General features: G+C 45.0%; 1 long non-coding RNA gene across 1 annotated transcript; it reads right to left on the reverse strand.

The window, feature by feature from the left end:
- Positions 1 to 1,110: 1,110 nt before the first annotated feature.
- On the reverse strand, positions 1,111 to 6,330 carry LOC123459114. The gene is made up of 3 exons (XR_006636032.1): positions 6,221 to 6,330; positions 1,488 to 1,592; positions 1,111 to 1,305 (listed from the first exon to the last, which is right to left on the reverse strand). It is a non-coding gene; the product is annotated as an uncharacterized LOC123459114 (long non-coding RNA).
- Positions 6,331 to 6,947: the final 617 nt, after the last annotated feature.

Consider the following 6,947-nt stretch of genomic DNA (forward strand, 5'->3'; position numbering starts at 1 on the left):
GGTTGTACGGTCTCCATTCTGTTGTTGCAGTGAGAAAAGTGGACAGGGAAAGTATGAGAACAAGTGGGTACGGTTGTGTTCCAACAAAACTATCGACAAAAATAGATGGTGTGCTAGATTTGCCCCTAACCTAATTCTTTTTTAAAGAAATTATTTTTGCTTAGTAGTGTGTGTGAGTGAAAGAGAGAGAGAGAGAGAGAGAGAGAGAGAAAGAGAATGAGAATGGGCCACTGCAAACCAACACTAGACACATATGCCATAGTGTGCATCTTGTTTTAAATGGGTACTTGGGAATTGAACTTGGGTTAGCTGGCCTTGTAAGCAAGAACCTTTAACTAATGAGCCATTTCCTCAGCCCCTTAGCCTTATGCTTGCATCTCTTGCCCTAGAAGAGGTGGGGTGAACTCCAGGTGCAGGGCCTGATGGGAGGTCTTTACGTTATTTGGGGCAGCAGGTATTTTTCACGTGACCCTTTTGGCAGCTCTTACAAGAGTGAAGTCATAAAAGGAGCAAGCCTGCACCCCCTCAGCCTGTTCTGCTCCTAGCTTGGCAAGTGACTACTCACATCAAGTGGTTCCATGATTTCTATTTGCCACTCGCTCTGATGTCTTCCCTTGACTTGATACAAATGTCTGGCCCTTGAACCTCCAAACTGAGCTGAATAGATTCTTCATAAGTAGAGTATGTCATATCTTGTAATGATGAGCAGATGGCTAATACACACAGAGCATGCTCTTGTAAAGCCAAAGTTCCTTGAGGCCAAGGATGATGTCATATCACAATGTTTACCCAACTCCTTCCATGAAAAGAGCTTTCAACGTATCTAATAAGTACTTACTATATAGTTATTAAGTGAGCAAGGTATTATAAAAGAAGATTGCATGTCTAGACATTCGTTCTTCTAACCCAAACGCTCCTGGGCAAGGAAGTGCTCATGTATGTGTGCACCAGTGCTGGCTTACAGATGCCCACGCCACACATGGGCAACTGCCTGGGGGGGGGGGGACTTGCATGTAACCATCCATTTTACATTCCTACTCACTTAATGGAAAAGCATGACTTACCAACTTGAGTTGAAGCATGAGATACAGGACACAAGCAGTGGGGGAGACATTTATTTCAATGCTTGAGGAAAGGCAGAGTTAGCTTGGGTTTGGGAAACCCAGAAAAGGGAGGGCTTCTTTTATTTTCAGTAATAGATGCCTCTGAGAATCTAAAGATTTGCTTAGCCTCATGTTGGGTTTCATTTGTCATCCTCTAGTTTTAAGAATTCTTGCGCTTTGATGACTCACTGTAAACACTCTCCTGGAAAACACAATGAGAAACATTAATAAGAGTGAACGGAGGACCACTGCACTCAGAGGCCTTAGACACTGTGTGACTCCACCCGCCTCTGCACAGAAATGACAAGTAGGAAGCCCCCTCTAGTCTCCACCCTCTTGGGCCATTTTTCCATCCCCGGGGGCAGGGGGGATCTCAAGACTTACTCTGTAATAAATATAGTCATATTCTCTTTGAGTATAGAAGTTAGCAATGGCTACGGTGACGACACAGAAAAGGATCACTCCACCACAAACCACCATAGTTGTGACCTGGAAGCAGAATGAATGGAGAAGACAGGAAAGTTTGGAAGTCTGGACATCTGAGGTTGACCTGCGGTTTTGTGATGGACCATCCCTGTAGCTTTCAGAAGTCCTCCATCCTCTCTCAGCCCTGTGGCATACCTGGGTCTTTGAGAGGCTCCAGTAGAGGTGGAAAAGAGCTGTGATTTTACTCTCGTTGCGTGCGCCCTTTTAAGGAAGGTAGCTGTAGGCAAATACCTTGACAGGTCACTCAGGTGGAGCAGGGAAGGAAGCCCTGAGGATGTGGTCTGCAATCAGGCAGTGAAACAGTGAGGCTGTTCTGAGTAGAACATGAATGGAGTTTGAGGCTGTGGACAAGTTACAGAGAGCAAAGTGAGATGGTTAGAGGTAGCATGAGCTACATAGGTGGGGCCTACAGAAAAGGCCTTCTTGGTGAGGGAAGATTCCAACCACAGGCAGGGTGCCTCATCTTCAGTAATAGGCATTTTCCTGGTCCTGATGTAAACCTTCACCATTGCTTTGAGCCTGTAGAGAAAACCGGATCCTGAAGCAACCTGCTAGGCAGGAACAGCGGCTTTTTTTTTTTTTTTTTAAGGGGGAAAGGAATCCAGACCTCCCTTTAGTTTGGAAAAAGAGTCAGTGAAGTATATTGATTGTCACCTTGACAGGATTTTGAACCACAATGGAAACGAATCTCTAGACATGAATGTGAGGGACTTTCTAGATTAGGTTAGTTGAGTTGGGAAGACCTACACCATGCCATGGGCTGGGGGTTCTGGACTTCCATCAAACACAGAAAGCCAGCTGAGTAGCAGCATTTATCTCTTTCTGCTTCCTGTGGGTTCAGTGTGAGCAACTGTCTTGTGTCTACTGCCATGTCCTCCCCACTAGGATGGACTGTGTCTTGTGTCTTCTGCCGTGTCCTCCCCACTAGGATGGACTGTATCTTCTTGAGCTGTAAGTTGAAGTAAACGCTTCCTTCCTTTAGTTGCTTTTGTCAGCTACTTGTCACAGCAACAAGAAAAGTCATGAAAACTAAGTGATTCTCAAATTGAGCTAATTCTGAAGCATTTGGAGGAAACCTGGGGAGATGTGAGTCTGATGGCAGGCAGGAAGATGGTGAGGAAAGGCCCTCTGCTTCCCTGGCGCCGTCAGACACACGAATATTGGCGTCCTCTGCGACACATGCTTGCTTCATCACCAGTAACACTTCAGTTTCAGGTCTGAGCTGAAACAAGGGGGAGGGCTAAGGATGCGGGATTGCTAATTTCAAAAAGGCTCTGAGAGTGACAGTGAGAGTAGCCATGCCTTTATTATGGGCTCTGCCATTATATGTGTGCAATACACACAGAACATGCTCTTGTAAAGCGAATTTAATCTGCTTTATTCAGGAAGGCCCACTCTCTTTATAGGTTGTTTAGGGAAGGCTCATTTCCTCTCTCTGCTCTCAGTAGAACTCAATGGATATATACACACACACACATATATATATATATTTCTTTTTTTCTTTCTCAGTGGATTTTTTTTTTCTCACTCTAGCTCAGGCTGACCTGGAACTAACTATATGGTCTTGGGGTGGCCTCGAACTCACGGTGTTCCTCTACCTCTGCCTCCCAAGTGCTGGGACTAAACGTGTGTGCCACCATGCCTGGCACATGCGTTCATTTTTCAGGGACACTGAGTTAGATTGTCCTTTAAGCCAAAAGGTTTATGAATGAGGACTATTAATGCTATAGACAGCATGGTAGGGGTCTGCAGGAACATTCCAGCAGCATCCTGCTGGCAGCAGCAGGAGGAGGGAGAGAATTCTGTGAGGGGAGAAAGACTATTGGGCCCCAGCAGGTGCCTGTCAGCTCTGGGAAGAGAGAAACTACTTCAGGGATGTGTAACCTGAGAAGCTCCTGTGATCTAGCACTTTAATGAGGTGAGTTTATGAAGTATCAACTGTATTCTTTTTTTTAAAATTTATTTTTTATTGATCATTTCCATAATTGTAGACAATAACCCATGGTAATTTGCTCCCTCTCCTCACTTTCCCCTTTGAAACTCCACTTTCTATCATATCCCCTGCCCCTCTCAATCAGTCTCTCTTTTATTTTGATGTCATGATCTTTTCCTCCTGTTATGATGGTCTTGTGTAGGTAGTGTCAGGCACTGTGAGGTCATGGATATCCAGGCCATTATATTTAGTTCTTGCTTGGTAGGTTAGGCCAGTGACTGAAACATAAAGTATCCCTGCCCGTGTGGAGCTTAAATGTTAGCGGAAGCAGGCAGTACAAATGAGTCATCTGAGAGAGTGAGAAGATGCTTAGAGCCCAAGAAGAAGCTGACTAGAAGAGAATGAGGTAGGATGCTGGGTGGATTCTGGGCAGTGTTGTTGAATCGTTAATTACTCTCACTAAGAAGGTGATTAACAAGTAACATGACCTGAAAATGAAAGGAAAGGTCACTGGGAAGATACGGAGAATGTCTTGGACTACCTGGGCAGGGGCCATCCCTACCAGCCTGGTGTGTTGAGCAAACATCCAGGCGGTTTGTGCAGTATGAGAGGACAGAGTCCAAATGTTGGGTGTAGAGCCCAGGCTCAGAGGGGACAGAGTCCAGGTTTTGGAAGTAGAGCCCAGGCTCAGAGGTAACCAGAGGACCAGTATGTCTGGGTGACTCTAAGGAAACTGGCTTTTAATGTGTGTGATGGAAGATTTCAAGCAGGGAAATGATGCGATTTTACATCTCCAGGGTGTTGGCTTGGCTGCTCCACTGAGGACAGGTGTGAGGGGGCCAGGGTGTGGGAGGCTGTTTCAGTCAAAGAGATGAGAGAAACAGTGGCCAGGGATAGGTGGGCAATAGAGGAAATAGGGAAAATGGTTGGAATCTTGGTGCATTTTTAAAAAAGAAAGGTTCTCATGCATACCAAGCTAGCCTCAAACTCATAATATATCCAAGAATGACCCTGAACTTATGAAACTCCTACCTTCAACTTCTTGAGTGCTGGAATTACAGATATGCATCACTACACCAAATTTTCTTTTCTTTTCTTTTTTAGATATTTTTTATCTTTATTTATTTAACAGAGAAAGAGGAAGAGAGACAGCGAGAGAAAAAATGAGTGCCCCAGGGCCTTCAGCCACTGTAAACAAACTCCATGCATCTGGCTAACGTGGGTACTGGGGAATTGAACCTCGGTCCTTTGGCTTTGTAGGCAAACGTCTTAACTGCTAAGCCATCTCTCCAGTCCCAAGTTTTCTTTTTTAAAAATGCATTACCGGTTTATTAAAAAGAAAGGACACACACCCAGTTTTGTGTGGTACTGGGAATCAAACCCAGGGCTTCCTGCATACCAGGCAAGCACTCTTACCACCTGAGCAACATCCCCAGCCCTTGGATGAATTTTGAAAGAAGAACCAACAGGATTCCCTGAGAAACTGTGAGACAAGCAGGGAGATGGCTCCAGCAATTGGAAGAATGGGGTTGCCCCCAAACAATGAGGAAACTGAGTAGAGAAGGTTATGAGTGAAGTCTGGAGATCAGATTTGGATATGAGCATTATTGTGCTGACGGGCTGACTTGTGGACATGCCAGAGAGATTTGGCTGAAGCTGTGTGCTCAGGGTCATTGCCACATGGGAGGCAGTGTTTCAAGCTCCTGGACTAGGAGAGATTGACAAGGCAAAAAGTAGAGCAAAAGCAGGAGAGGTCCAGTGTTGGAGCCTTAGAGATGCCAGAGAGAAAGATGGAGAAAAGAGGAACTGGCACGTGTGGTTTGTGGAAACCAAGAAAGAAATGACTGGAGTCACAGAGCAGAACAGAATTATGGAGAGCAATACTAAATGTCCAAATGAAGAAAATACAAGAAGATAAAATTGGAGACAGTGCAGATAATCCTTTTGAAGATTATTTTTTCTGCAGAGGCCTAAGGATATAAGGAAGAAACTGCCAGGGAAAGAGGACCAGGAGAGGGTTAGAGTGTTTGTTTTTGAGATGGAAGAGCAAAACAGGCTTCTGTGCTGATGACAAGCCCTCAGGAAAGGGGTGTGGTGTGGCGTGGTGCTGTCAAAGAGGGATGGAGATGAGGGACAGAGCTGGAGAATTAGAGCTGGTTGGAGAGGCTGTGCTTGGTTGAGCAGGTGGAACTTGTAAAAGGGACCCAAGTGCATGCCTGTGAAGCCTATGGACCCGGGTTCGAGTCCTCAGAACACATGTAAGCCAGATGCACAAGGTCGCGCATGTGTCTGGAATTTGTTTATAGTGGCCACAGGCTCTGGCACACCCAGCCTCTCTCTGTCTCTAATAAATAAATAAAAATAAAAAAAAATATACGAGGGACCCAAGGAACTCATGCACAGATTCAAGTTTCTGAAGCGAGAACTCGAGACTCCTCCACATGCCATCACAGCCCCACGCCCTCCCTGTGCCCTAGGCCCAAAATCAAACCCTGTGGACACAGAAAATAGCTACTCTGTACAACTCTCATTGGCTCCCATAAAAATGTATCTCCCCTTTGCATAATAGCAGAACTTTCATGCAAGCTTTAAAACAGAAGCACATATTCACACTTCCTGAGCCCAGCAAGCTGTACCGAGTCCCTCCACTGGGTAGTCAGTCCACAGAGTTGTTCCCTTCAAAGTCAAGAGGACTTACCAGAGACATCCTGAAGCAGACACCTACTGATCACCTGGAGAAACTGGTAAGTATGTGAATGTCAGCTAACAAGGTTTGAAAGAGCTTGACTAAGTAGCAGAACACCACAGCAAAAGAGGTAGAATGTTCTGACAATAGGTAAGCAAGGACAAGTCTTTACAGAGTGTACTCCACATCAAAATGAAGCAACTTGATTGGCTGCATGTAGGACACTACCTCTTTTGGTTTAAGTATTTTGGAAAGTCCCTAGTGATATTTTAAGAGAACTTTTTTTTGACCAGTAGAATTTTTTGTTTCAGTTTCCTTTTCCTCTAACAGGAGCATTTATGTGAAATAATTAAAGTTCAGTTTCGCAGTCTTTTCCTGTTTATTATACAGGATTCTTGGGTTTTCACTGAGATTGGAACCTGGAGCCAAGTCCTTATCCGTGTTTATCAAAGAATTAAAAAACACATACATGAAAGGCAAAATTCTTAACAATGTATTTTTTTAAATTAATTAATTTATTTATTTGAGAGTGACAGACACAGAGAGAAAGACAGATAGAGGGAGAGAGAGAGAATGGGCGCGCCAGGGCTTCCAGCCTCTGCAAACGAACTCCAGACGCGTGCGCCCCCTTGTGCATCTGGCTAACGTGGGACCTGGGGAACCGAGCCTCGAACCGGGGTCCTTAGGCTTCATAGGCAAGTGCTTAACTGCTAAGACATCTCTCCAGCCCTTAACAATG

This window comes from Jaculus jaculus, chromosome 1 (genome assembly GCF_020740685.1).
Source record: "Jaculus jaculus isolate mJacJac1 chromosome 1, mJacJac1.mat.Y.cur, whole genome shotgun sequence".
In the NCBI taxonomy this organism is placed as follows: Eukaryota; Metazoa; Chordata; class Mammalia; order Rodentia; family Dipodidae; genus Jaculus; species Jaculus jaculus.